This window comes from Amphiura filiformis, chromosome 2, assembly GCF_039555335.1.
Source record: "Amphiura filiformis chromosome 2, Afil_fr2py, whole genome shotgun sequence".
Taxonomy (NCBI): domain Eukaryota; kingdom Metazoa; phylum Echinodermata; class Ophiuroidea; order Amphilepidida; family Amphiuridae; genus Amphiura; species Amphiura filiformis.
The window spans coordinates 48,608,378-48,623,427 of NC_092629.1; positions in this window are offsets into that span (position 1 = coordinate 48,608,378).

The following is a 15,050-nucleotide window of genomic DNA, read 5'->3' on the forward strand; positions in this document are numbered from 1 at the left end:
TTAACACTATTTGAGCAAAAATTTTTAACACATAACACCGTTCTGAACACATAATTCCGTTAAAATGTTAACACTTTTATCAATTTGATACTTCAACACTAATTTTAACACTATAATTAATACTCGTGTTATACACTATTTTAACGTGGTCACATGTGATTTTGTTCACACGTGTAAAACATTTAAGATTAGTGTAAAAGTAAAGTGTCATAAAAGTGTATAATTTTTATGTTAAAATATTAACGGAATAATATTATGTGTTAATGACGGTGTTACGTGTTAAACAAGTGTTACTACAATAGTGTTAAAATATTAACACTTATGTGTATGGTGACTTCAGTCATGTAGCCAAGTCGTATCCACAAAATACATATCCTCTGAAGTTCAGACCTGTGCCATTTGCAAAAGTTTTACTCATGAAGTTTTCTTAACCTTATCTCGTTTCCGGCATTTTGATGTATGAAGAAATTGTTCCCTTAATTTTAAGGAGCACCACAACAAGCTCGTGTACTTGACGTATTCCAAGTTCCAACAACTGTATGTCAAGAAACAGATGCATGTGTCTTGTCTGAAAAAATACAAATTAAGACATGTCTCGTAAAACCGTTTTTTAGACGTGTCCCCGGTAAGACACAAAGTCGCGTCTCTATAATTTTATGCAGGACATCTCCAAAATGCACTCACATGTATTGAAACCGGTTTTAGTTGGGACACGTCTTGACTTTTTTTTTTATTTATCTTCTAGTTAGACGTGATTTTGTTGGAAGACATGTCTTAATTGTCCATGTCTCAGCTTGTGTCTTCACCCAAGACAACAGGTGTTTTTATACTTTGCATTTTCTGTTGTTGAAGACATGTCTATTTTTAAGACTCTTTTGCCAAAAACTCGTCGTGATATTAAACATTGTTACAGTGTCATTTTCAAAAATAGTACTGAAAAAAATGGTTTGAAGTACGTTATGTACATTATTACAAAATGCACTTTTACAAAATGCACTTGGCTCCATACACCTTGATGCATGACTTGGCAATGACTGAACCGAAATGAATATTTAACTTGTCCGACCGATTGCCCATGCAATGCAATCATCAGATCAGTGATGAAGAAACTTTAAAAAGATATAGTGAAAAAAAATTCAAAACTTCAAAAACAATATAGAAACAATCACATCAGCTTTATATCTTACAATGTTTCTCAGTCTTGTCACCTCTTAAATGTCCAACATAACCCGTAGTACATGTACTTGATCATCATGATGGTATACATGGTATATAAAGACCTTTCATCGCCACCATAATTTGCACTATGCTATAAGCTATACATTTTTCTATTAAATCAAAAACGCCCCATATGGAAGACTATACGTCTTGGAAACTGCAAGTATCCCGAGACAAGTATATGGCCTATTATGGGGGTATAGCAAGTATTTTACAGGCCAAAATGCTACCTTAGAAAAGAGAAGCCGCTTATTAAGAAACGTCTTGGCAACATACACGTATTTACGAAATCTTAGTTATATGAATCGCCTGTTTATATTTTTTCTCAAACTATCATGTTTTCTACATTCCATATGCACAGGCCGTTCATTCACAATATCCACAGATTACTTGTCGAAATTGAAGGAAATGTAGCAGAAACTTCTCCAATTAGTTGACCACAATGACGTGGTTTATCGATCTCGTCTTTGTACCTATGTTGCACACGGGGAAATTGTTTCACGCGGGTCTACTTGGGGAAAATTACAATCTTTGAGTTGAGCTCTACCGTATACCATTGCACATAACCTGCTTATTCATTGCATATAAAATATGATACTAACATTACGTCTTTATTTTTACCATAATCATGTTCATAAAAGTTGTCTCTTTCTACGGCCAATTTGATTTTTAATTTCTCTTTTGAATTACCATGCACGATTACCTTTTTAAACACAAACAAAAGAAGAATGGACATTTTCTTCTTTTTTTCTTTTTGTTAGAATCTCAATTTTGATGGGATAAAGTGGGGAGATGAGGCTGCTAATCGGGTCACACGCATTTAGGTATACCAATGTTCGTTTTTCATGGAGAAATCACAATTATGATGTGATCAAGCTAAATATGCTAAATGAGTCATTTGTCGCAGCGCTTATACTGATTTTGAGATATAGCCAATAATAGTGTTCAACTTCTTTTGTATTTTATTGTACCGAGCAACACTAAAACAACCACATCTCTGGAACTGTAAGTCCAATTTTGATGGACTTTTCAGCAGAATAAAGCTCTAAAAGTGACACATAATGAACTTAAAAACTGAATTTTGATTTTGCTCAACAAAAGACTAATTTTGTTTGATTCCTTCACAATTATGGAAGCTAGATCAAAATCATAATACTATTGGATTGTGATTAGGACTGTATAGATTAGGACTTAAAACAATAGTATACAAAACTAATTTGCATATTTTGAGATCTCTGCATATTTTGAGATCTCAAAAGTGAAATCAGTATTAATTCCAACGACAAATTTGGTTTACAAAAGACTTCCGATCAGAATTTATGCCTGTGCCAGAAAATTGTATTATTTGTATCAATTATTGCGATGTCATAAATCATTAAATTGAAATAATTTAGATTTTTTGAGGCAAAGACCTTAAGATATATGCAAACAATCAAATGAAATTATATTTATTCAGCGTTTTATGTCCCATTAGAAAACTAGCTGCTCAGAAGCTCAACTTGCCTACTTAATGGCCCATACTAAATGACGAGTTCTCATGTTTTGCAAGACTTTCCCATTACCTTTATGCAAATTGTGATAGAAATATGTCTAAAGAGCATAAAGTAAATTTATATTACGAAAAGGAGATGCTATTCTATGCAAGTGTACACAAAATTGCATCCTTATTTACCACATTACATGAATCGGTGTACAATGTTTACAATCCACTGTGAATACCTAAGACATGTTTTAAACACTAGAAATTCATCTGTATTCGTTTCCATATTTGCTATGGCAATCTACAGTGGCCAGTTTTTGCATATCATTTTGATTTAAAGAAAAGTTGCCGTATATGGGTAAACATATAACATAACAGGTATGTCTTTTTACGTCTTTGATAAATTTTTTGCTTCCACAACAGTAAACAAACAGTGACAATACAGAATTTGCAAGTAACAGGGCCTGTTTTTATCAAATATAAATATGCGCAAAAAACATGTTTTTACACCAGGTGACCCTCTAAAAGGCCAAATTATACGAAAGGGGGAAAACATTTTCCTCTATGTGCTCTCGGTATCTTCCAGTAGTCGGGGATTGTTTCCAGAAGCATGCTCTTTGAAATACCCGCTTTTCTTTTTCATTTACTACATGCATTTAATGGCAGAGTTAGCCAACCTGCGGCCCTCGGGCCACCCATGCGGCCCTCGACAATGTTCTATGCGAACCGCGAAGCGTTTATATAACCTAAAATAAAAAGTTACATGTAGTAACAACTATAATTATACAGCACGTCAAATATTGTCTGATCTACGCAATGTGACCCTCACGTCCAAAAGGATTGTCCAACCTCGACTTAAAAGCTACCATGTCTTATACTGTTTTTAATTTTGTCTTCAGCCATTCAGCAGCGTTCAGAGTATTCTCGATGTCATTGGCCAGTTGGTTAACCTGTAAAGTGTGCTGAGGCTTGTGGATCAACGTCTAGGCGTTGTGCCTTTGTGCGTAGCGCACTATAAATCACTGCGCTTTTTTTTAAAACCATGAGCCAAAATACCGTAAAGATTCGACTAATGGCGCTATAGGGTTACTTGACATAAGTGGAATTTTAAGCACAACCTTAAAGTGCCCTCCAGAAAAATTCCCACCAGGGCACGGAACATTGGGATTTCAGAGAAGGGAGCTCTCTAGGTGCACATAAAATGCATTCCAAGACAAAGGAGCCCAAATGCGCCATTAGCGAATCTTTACGGTAGTCTTATAGTTATAACCAACATAAGGTCATTCTGCGAATGTTCGACCATGTCCTGACAGACAGAAGAACATGTTTGAACAGTGTTAGTTCAAAGTTTTCCTGTTTATCAAAATTTTTACTTTCACTTCGCTCATACACCTGCTAAATTGTCTAGCCCTACATTGATGGTCACTATTGCATCTTGCGGTCACATCTATTAGTTTTGTATTAATTACACAACAATTGTAAGGGGAAAGTCCCCACACAGTTTTTATATCATCTTTCCCAAGAAAGAGATGTCACAAAGTTTGACCTATATAAATGTGAGCAGGGTACTGGTTTTGTTTTTTACCCACTAACTTTTACCAGGGTTAGTATGGCAGATTCCAGTAAGCAAGATAAGGGATGTCAAGTCGCTATTGAGTGGAATAAAGTTGAAACTAAAATGGCTGCCTTATATATCTATTATTGATTAGTATATGTGATAAACATTAATGAAACGCGGGTCGGTGATTCTTGAGATCATGGCAGGTCCTGAAACTACCTTGCATCACATCACTTACGAATTACAATTGCAAATGACAAAGGGCAGCCTTGCATGTCAGTGATTCTTGATTCCTCATATTAAACACTAACTTCAGGAACATATCTCATAGAACCACTACTCACAGAATTGGGATTTTGGAAGCTGAAAAATTGATAATAAAAGACATCACAAAAGGCAGCTATTTTGATACCGCTTTGTTTCAATCAGCTATCGAAAGATAATCAACAGGATATTCCGCGAAGGTGGGTGAAGTTAAATCGTTGGCAATAAACGGTTCCTGAACTGTGAGTAAATGTATTGCCCTGTTTGTTATTTTAAAAAATCCAAGCACTGGTATACAAAAAATGTACAAGTAAGCATGTAAAATATATGTGATGGGATCAAGCAAACTAGTCATTTGTCGAGCAAAATTCAGTTTTCAAGTTAAATATGTGTCACTTTTAGAGCTTTATTTTACCGAAAAGTCCAGCACAATTGAACTTACGGTTCCAGAGATATGGTCATTTTAGTGTTGCTCAGAACAATCAAATACAAAAGAAGTTGTAAACTATTATTGGCTGTATCTCAAAATCAATATTAGCGACAAACGACTCATTTAGCTAGATCATGATCATTGCAAATATACGAAATACTCTTACGTTTATAACTAAAAGAATAGCAAAAGCAGTGGTAGATAACCATAACGACGTCAACAACAGCAACAACGGCAACAACAATGACAGAAGTAGCAACAGCAACGACAACTGCAAATTATAACGTCAGTTGCAACAGGTGCAAAACAACATAATTATGACTCTGCAGAGTCTGTGCTTTGATGGGTAAGCTTTTGAGAAATTAAGACCTATTATATATGTACTTTGTTTTCCAAATAATACTTTCAAAGTATCAAACTTGTTGCAGATCACATTTGCCATGTGTTTGCGCACATAAGCATGATAAGAGACGTCTTCCGACAGTGCTGTCAGTTTTATCAGGACTGACTGCAGTGCATAGGGAGCCTAGTAATTATCAATGGACATAATACACATACAATGTATGATCAAGACAGACCCCATCAAAATCACTTGTAGCATGTCCATGATATTTCTTGAGCTTGATAATTAGCCACAATTACCAGTTTTAAATCAGCATAACTTTGTACAACTTGTATTCTATATTACTGTCTCTATATCATACGCTTGATATGCATTACTGAAATAAATTTTACGATAATCAAATTATTCAAATTGAATGAAGAAGAGGTATTTCCCGGCAATTATTCTTTCATTCCTAGTAAAAAAAAAAGCCGTATGTGCAAATACATAATAGAGCAAATACTGTTTTTTGAAATGAGAGAGCACTGCTACCAATTAAGAATAAAAGTGACCGAAGAGTACCGTACGTAGTAAACGAAGCTGGGAAATTGTTGTTATGTGATGCGAACAAGTTAAATGAGTCATTTGTCGCTGATACTGATTTTGAGATATAGCCAATAATAGTGGTCAACTTCTTTTGTATTTTATTGTTCTGAGCAACACTAAAATTACCATATCTATGGAACCGTAAGTCCAGTTGTGATGGTGTTTTCAGCAGAATAAAGCTCTAAAGGTGACACATATAGGAACTTGAAAACTGAATTTATGTCTGAAATATGTTCCAGGCCAGGTTTGAACAAGGTGGTTTTCTACATCATTTGTATTTGAATCTGCGAAACAAAATTTATGAAAGGGGATCTTGCAACTATTTAATTCTAGGCATGCTAGGTTTCGACTGTATGATTTTAGTGATAGAAGTTAAAAAAACATTTCATTTCTGAGTATTTAATAAAGATAGGTGTAATTACATTTTTATCTAAATATCATAAACACTTTCTATTAGAATTAGTTTACAAAAGAAAGAAGAAATTTACAAATATCTGCAGTCCTTGCCCCATGTGCGCTGTACCGGCCGAAAGAAGTTTATTGATTGGCTACAACAAGAGCCATATTACGTATTGAGCCAATGAGAGATGTGGTAATAACAGTTAGTAGGACTGAAGGTATTGAACTCAAATTTGCTAAAAGGTCTATTTTGATTGGGTTGCTCAGACATGTTGAATGATTATAACTTGTAATAAACCAATCAGGGGTACTGTAAGAAAGGCAGCGATGTCCATGGGTTAAGTGCAAATGGAGTATCTGTTTGCCAATTTAGATGCTGTATTTTACAGCAGATTGATCTCCTTCCCAAATTAAAGTGTCGTATCTGTTATGTTATTTACTTGTAGCTACAGCATTTGAAGTTTGTGAGCATACTGATTCAATAACACCTTATTTAAACATTTTCACTATTTGGCGTAAAGGATAATGCTCAGTACTTTTGTTTCTAATTCTATTACCACAAATTAGTACGATTTAAAAAGAACATATATGTTTGCCCAAACATTTGTTTAAATGCTTGAACAATTTTTAAATGAAGTAAACAACTTAAAAGTTGTTTACTTCAAGGTATCGCGGAAATATTGTACGCGTAACCAAGCGTAATGTTATACGTAATCGCTTTTATTGCAGAATGAAGGGCTCTCACGTGACGTGTTTTAACAAATCACAGTGAGCGATTTTGAATAATGGGTTGTGAGGGTAATATAATATTTAATACAGATCTCATAAAGAAATCATATATAATGTGATTACTACCAAATAGATAAATGAACGGAGGGGGTAGGTTTAAGACTGCTAGATATAACAGAATGGAATGTATGTTAATACAAAGATATAAAACTGTAACATCCATGACAAAGAAACGTCATATAGGTCAATGGTAATAAAAGTTAATAATAAATCTCTGCAAATGTTGAGTGTGATTTCATCATTACACCAATGCAACTGTTGGGCTATTCCGGTTAAAATCCATATACCCCATCCACTAATGGAAGACATGACATTAATCTTCCACATAGGGGGTGTAGATTTCAAAGGGAGTCACCCATTCAGGTGGAAGATTAAGGGGGTGTTATAATAGATTTCAACTATAATATCCCATTTCATCATTACACTAATGCAAAGGTGTATTGCATTAAATAAGTTATATACATTCATCTTTGAGCTAATAATACATTAATATGTTTTTCAATTTTGGATTTCACTTCTTGGTACTAATTTGAACTTTAATACCGTAATACCTCGTCTTCAAGCATATAGAGTGTTTTGATGAAAACTTAATATAAAACAGCCGTGAATATGTATGTCAATACAATAGATTGGTCTTTACAATAGTACTTGTTTGGATGTTCTTGTATATTTCTTGATGGCGCCTGGATTAATTTAGCTTTCATCAATGCTTGTAGACGAGATTTTACGGTATGTTAATCAATCACTTGATTTTAGTAACTTTACTTACAATGACAATAGAGTTATTGTTCTTAACATGTTAACAATTGCCTTCTCTTGCTTTATGTGAAGAAAATCAATTATTATTATGCATAATAGAGTAATCTATATTATCTACAATAAAAATAGTGTTCTTTTTCACATGACATGTCACATTATCCATTATTGAACTTTTTTAATGCTGCAATGCACAAATTGACACAGATTGACACATCATTTACCAGACTCGACCTGGCCAATATACATGTAATTAAACTAAAATGTCGTTACAATTCACCTGAACATCTTATTCCATTTATTTCACTAAACACAGTGTTCTACATAGGTAATGTGGCTGGATGACCCAGTTATTCCATGCTGTAATCAGAATGTCAGGTCTGGTAAATGCACGTAGCTACTTTAGCTATCTTCTTGAATACTCAAACTTATTCTACTGCGCTCTACTTCATTTTATACTATACATTAAGGGCATTCACAAAACCAGATGTGTATTCAGCGCAACTTATGGGGAAGACTTGAACTTGCGGAGATGGTGAACTTCATGTTAGCAAGTTGCATGGTTTACAACTGGAACGGTTCTCCAAGTCCACAACATTGTACTCAATTTTTAAATGTCATTCCTTACCAAGGTTATGTAAAAAACAGGCTATGATCATAAATTCAAAATATTTTTGTGAAGGTTTGTGTTACATTCAAAGGTATTTCACCACAAATATCACTAGGATCCACAACATGCTCATCTATCAAGCCACAGTTCTTTAACCCCAATACAATTGCACATTCATGTAATGACCTTTGAAAATGTGGGTACAAAAACTCGTACTCTGAAACTTGAGGTCAACATGGTCAAATTTTGCACTATGATTGTTGAATTGAGGTTCTTGAACTATGCCATTGGAATGAGGCCATTGTGGTCCATAGTGTATGGATTTAATAGTTACTAGTCAGAATCACTTAAAATACGTTTTCGTGACGTATCACATAATGTATTCCACAACTTATATCAAAATGATTGGTACCCATTAGTTGTTACGATTAATTGAACAGGTTGTCACTTCCTAATGTAACAATGGGTCCACTTGCAACGACCACAATATGCAGCTTAATGTTATAAACAGTACTTACGGTGCATATTCTGTTTGTTTCGAGTGGACCCAAGGCTACATTCGAAAGTGACAGTCTGTTCAATAAACATTCAATACTAATGGGTACAAATGATTTTGATGTAAGTTGTGGAATGAAATTAGTAAATACCTATTAAACACTCTCAGTGTATTGAATGTGTGGTTATTAATGATCTGATGTTATAGGGAAAGATGGCAATTGTTATCATGGAAATTTAAATTGATAATGATATTTTACCATGGATGAAAGTAAAACTCAACGAGAAAGCATGGTAAAGTACCACAAAATGGTAAAGCGTGCTAGTATTTGGGGGTGCATAAAAACAATTGCATAACCCGCTAACCACTTTCAGCTATCATATGGTGGTCATACCCATGAACTTCTTGTAATCATGGTAATCATGAAAAAAATATATTAATATTACATGTATTATGAACATATCACCAGACGTGGGACATACGCATGTCAGAGGTGTGTTGTACTTGTATTGATTTAAGGTTAACACTCGACAACATCTGTTTTTATCATCTATTTTTCAATTATTTCCTATATTATTGTCCTTAGCCAAACCAATATGAAGTATACGACACAAAACCAAACCAAAGGAAGAAATGTACACTAATAACTGACAATCAGGGCATTATTAAGCGCTGGATTACGAGATACTATGGCCTCGTACAACCTCTGAAGTACGCAACTTAATACGGAAATCGCCCACAAGTATATTTTATACACATTTTGTTATTGATGAGTATTGTATCTGCCACTATCTATCCCTCCTTCCTAAATTCTATATGCCCTGATGTGATGTTATACCGTACTCGTGTTAAGTTGCTATCGGTTGTATGGAAGATATCGCAGAGAAATTAAACAAGGGGTGCTAGTCATGGATTACGCTGTAGGGAAAAAGGCGCTTGATTTCTCGCGGAATGCCCTGACGAAACCTGAGCGAACACGCGAATCGATACGCAACTACATGATCAATGATGATGTGACAAGACAACGGGTTGTATTAATAAAAACTCCGCGTCTCTTGGTTGTGAGATGATAAAAAGAGAAAAGAACCGTCCGACGCTTTGCTCTTGTTATATATTACGAGATGGGAAAGTGCGTATACGTCATCTTCATCATCAGCAATTTGATGGAGGAGGAAGAGGAGGAGTGGGAGAAAAAAAAAGGAGGATACGTTGATGATGATACTAACCTACATCCACAGGCATTAAATGATGAAGAGGGACGATACAAGAATAGATCAAAAGGTTGAATATGGATACGTGGTGTATACTGTGACCTCTAAACACGATGCTCTTTCGCGCGTCGCAACCTAGGGCGCCCAGCGACTCGGCTTACGAAATCCCGGTCACGGAGCTCCAAGTTTATTTCCAGCTCTCTCATGTTTTTTGTCTTTCTCCATTTTTTTTTTTCACTCTCTTAGTCAATGATGAACCTAGTTAATATTCAGAGCATCATGTTCACTAAGTTTTTGTTATGAATGCTACAGTGTATGGCAATAATAATGAGTGATATTTGATTCCATGTGATTGACAAAAAAGATGCCTGGGTTTGCTTGCTCATTCCACTTCTAGAGGCCATTGATAATGTTAACATGCCGAATTCTGCAGGTTCGAATATTTGTCCCGATATCTCGAAACAAATCAATCTCATGAGTGATCAAAAATAATTATTTTGCTCTGACAAGGAAGCATTTCACGTACACTTTGATCAAGAATATATGAATTAAATAAAAAGGGATTTTTGTAACAAACTTTTTACTCAAATTCAATTTTTGTGGTTGTCTAGTCTGTTTCCAACACATCCGGTATGGAAGGGTTAAGTACTCTTTATGTTATATATAATAGTGTAGCTTGTTACTCACTCATTTATGGTAATATCATTAGCATTACAGCATAAATGCTAACCTTGTAAGTACCAAATAAATAATCATCTATAGGTAAGCTAATATCATTTTGTCAATATTGATCATTTTTGTTTCAATATTTGCCGATTCGCAATGGCATTGGTCAACATTGCCATGTCCTCACAGGAGCTCCTCAGTCCACTCGCTTCAGTTTGACCTCAATTGAACTGTATAAATTATTCCTTCAACACTCATCTGCTACTCGTACTCGTAGTACTATATCTATATATACACACACTTTTCTCCATGACTTTAATTTTGACCATTTTGGACAGTAGCTTATTTTAAGACATATCCCTATGCTTTTAAGCGAAGTAACGAGAAACCTAAATTTCCCCCAGAAGCGAAATGCTAAAATACACTACCAAAAAGGTTTGGTTCGAAGTAGCTTTATGCATTAGATGGAGCAAATAAGGGCGACCGAGTGTCTACAAACCTTTCTTCAATTCTGTGCCATCATACAATTATGGAAATGTTTCGATCAAAGATTACCCTAAACGACGTATCTATACCAATGTGTGTCAACAGGCCGTGAATTTAAGATCATTTCACGCGCGGCTATATCTTTTTTACTACACAGAAAACGTCTAGAAGTACAGATTTAGTTTATATATATATATAGAAATATATATAGAAGTTGTTTTTTAAGAACCACTGGAGTGAGCATAGGCATGTTTGTACTCATTGGAATGCATTTTTCATGACGATTCTATATATGGGCATTTAAAGATGAAATGTTTGGAAATTGTACATAATTATTTCTGTATTGTTTGGGGATTCACTTAATATAAGAGCATAGAGGGTTAAGAACACATCACAGATGAAAAGGACTGACACAAGACGGCAGATGTCATCAAATATTGAAAATTATCATCAAATGTTGGTAACAAGAAAATTACTGAGACTCAGATAGTGTAGAGAGGAGACAGTAAGCAGAATAATGAAGCAAAGAGGATGATAGAGATGATGATGAGAGAGAGAGATGGAGAGAGGTAGAGAGCGAAACACCTTTATTACATAGCTAAGCATGGTGAAAATTAGCGCATGCTTGTCGGGTTCAGCAGACATTGATGAATGGGCTCTTCCACTTGAAATCCATACACCCCCTGTGGAAGACATATCCTTAATTCTCTTCACGCGGGTGTCGACTGCAGAGGACATGTTTCAATTTTTTTCAAAAATTCAAAAATTTCAGAAATGTACATTTTCATGATCATATTTGGAATCAGCATGAAAAATGCATTAAAATGAGTACAAATAAGCCTAGTATTGGTTCAGTAGTTCTTAAGATAGCTCTTGATATTTTGAGAAAATATTTCAAAACTTGGAACGTTTTCCGTTGAAGCGAAGGACTAGCACGCAGAGCATTAATAACAACACAGGGAGTGTGAATTTCAAATGGGGTTACCTGAATGGGCGACTCCATTTGAAATCTACACCCCTTGTATGGGAGATCGAGGTCCTGTCTTCCACAGGGGGTGTATGGAATTTAAACGGAATAGCCGAATACAGCATGATTAAACATGGCCTATTTATGTGGTCACAATCACCCTGACAAATACCAATTTAACAGGCGTAGCTTTGAATTATAATCTCATGCGTTATTAAATTAATATATTGACCAAAAAACTGGTGCATGACAATTCTTCCCCACGCTTTACTAGTGTATAGGTTGGCATGTTTTAATCAGTTTCTGTACCACCAATGCTATTCTGATATATTTATTTTTAACGCATGTCCTATTTTATAACAATAACTTGTAAAATCTTCATGTTACTGACGTAATTTTGGAACATTGTATTTTCTACAATTTAGGTCAGCATGTTCTTAACATTAATTTTATTTTCTGGATTATTTTTTTTATGAATGATGAAAATGATTTACCCAATTTCATTACCAGTGATTATATAATCAACAAGTCATCAAAATTAAAAATTATACAAATAATTTCCACGTCAAATCAAAATTCTACATTTATGATGATCATCTTGTGTTTTTAATCAATAATAAAGAAATAATATCCTTTTATATGTCTAAAATCTGAACATAAACTTGTCTCTTCGCTAGTTCAAGCAGGTGATGGAATACTAATATAATTAATACATAGGTAAAAAGTATGTTTCAACTGCGAATGGACGAGGCTGAACTTTACAACCAGTTCGAGGATGACCTGGGTCACTTTAGGTCAACCGCGGTCGTCGCGTGTCATTGCTGTCGGCTGTAAACAGACAATACTATAGAAGATCATCTAAGAATGATGCTTCGTAGTCTTTTACGTAACAAACAAAAGAGCATGCCTTGTACCATGCTTGTACTAGTACTCCCGGGTTGTACCGGGTGTCATTGCTATGGAGTTTGCTTCTATATTGCTTGAACAAATCAATAAGAACTGCTGACATAAAATGTTAAAAATTATGCATTTTTGATTTATCATGTTTATAATCCTGATAATAATTAAAGCAATTTATTAGACTCGAAGTAAATTATATAAATAATAAGACAAACACGTTGTATTCATTGCTTCAGAAATTTAAAGACAGCAACAGCCCGTCACATGTATGACATCTTCCCCAATCTACCTTCCCAAGCAAAAAGGCTGTATCTCTTTCCTAAATTTGTCCACAGGTACTGCAATTAGACTTACGAAGGCAGTAATGTGGTCACTGCAGCAACGTCAATAATGCATGCTCCCAGCTATCTTGTTGTACTAGCCTGTCTGATTTCACCGACACATTTACTATTGATTGGCCGCTAATTGATTGATTGAAAACCGTTTAATTACCTCCTAATAAGTAATCAATTAACTCTTTTATATAGCAGTCAGTGGCTAGACTGGCACTGTGTAAATGTGTGTAATACTAATATTGCTAAATCCGTGTTGACAAATTACTCAAAAGTGACACTTTCAGTCATTTAGTGATTTTTATTTTTTAGTGTGTAAACATGGTAAAGACGGTAAGAAATGTAATGGAGACTAAGGAACTGTGTTTATATATCAGCAGGTATTTTGCCACTTTGTATGGTAATACGGTGACACAATTAAGGGTCTGCCTGCATTTTCACAGAAGAGATATGAATTGTAACGATATTGTTGTAGAGATTTTAAGAATGCTGTAAATTCAACAGGTATTACAGTTCTGTTGATTACTCAAGAACCAATAATTATACTTAAATTAGAGTTAAAATATTAAAAGCTAGAAGCTGTCAAAAGAGGTGAGTACAATGTAGGCATTCAACGCAAACCAATCAAAGTTCATTGTTTTCCACATTATTATGACAATGACTGCCAATCACAATGGCTATATTTAAACTAACATTGAACCAATTTATGCAAGTTTACTTCATCAGGTTCAATTGAATTCATTTTGCTGACCCAGATTTCAACTATGTTGATACAAATTTCTCTTCTACTACAAAAACTCTAAATATAGGGCTATCACAATCGTTCACACACTCTTACCGTGCAGATGATATGGGAGCCACAGCATGGGTTTCATTATAAATTTGAGATTTTTGACCAAAAATTAACACTCATGGTCTTTGGCCCTGCCTTCACATGCTGAGCCAAAACCAACAGAAACTAGCAAAAGAGGAAATACTTAATCAGTAAATCATGCTCTCCCTAAAATTACGCCAATTTATCCTTAAAGAAGCCAGTAACCCATTCCAATCTAGTGTCCACTGAAGCCAAAATGTGTTTTCAAAAATTGAAAATTTTTACAATCCCTAATTCTCGTGGCCATATTTGTAATCTACAAGTCAAATGCGTAAGAATGAGTACAAACATGCCTAGTTTTGGTTAAGTAATCATCAAGCACGAGTGTCTAATTTTGGGCAAAAATCTTAGTATTTAAAGATAATGAACTATTTGCACACTTGTTTTCAATGGTATAAAGATTGGTGGAAACTGGTTGCTTGCTATGGGAGCAATACAATTCTATTAGTCATGACAGCACCCAATGTACAGACAGATTACAGAATTATTCTCCTTAGGGATCTAACCATAACTTAATCTATGCCCTGTACTGGGACTGTGACTCACTTGGGCCGGCCGTGTGAGAAGGCGGGTGAGGTAACCACTGGTAACTAGCTCACTCACTTCAGCCCGTTTTGCCAGCCTTAGGCACCACCTTCTCATCCAACTTAAGGTATATCTTCACAACCACTAGTGTAATATACCTG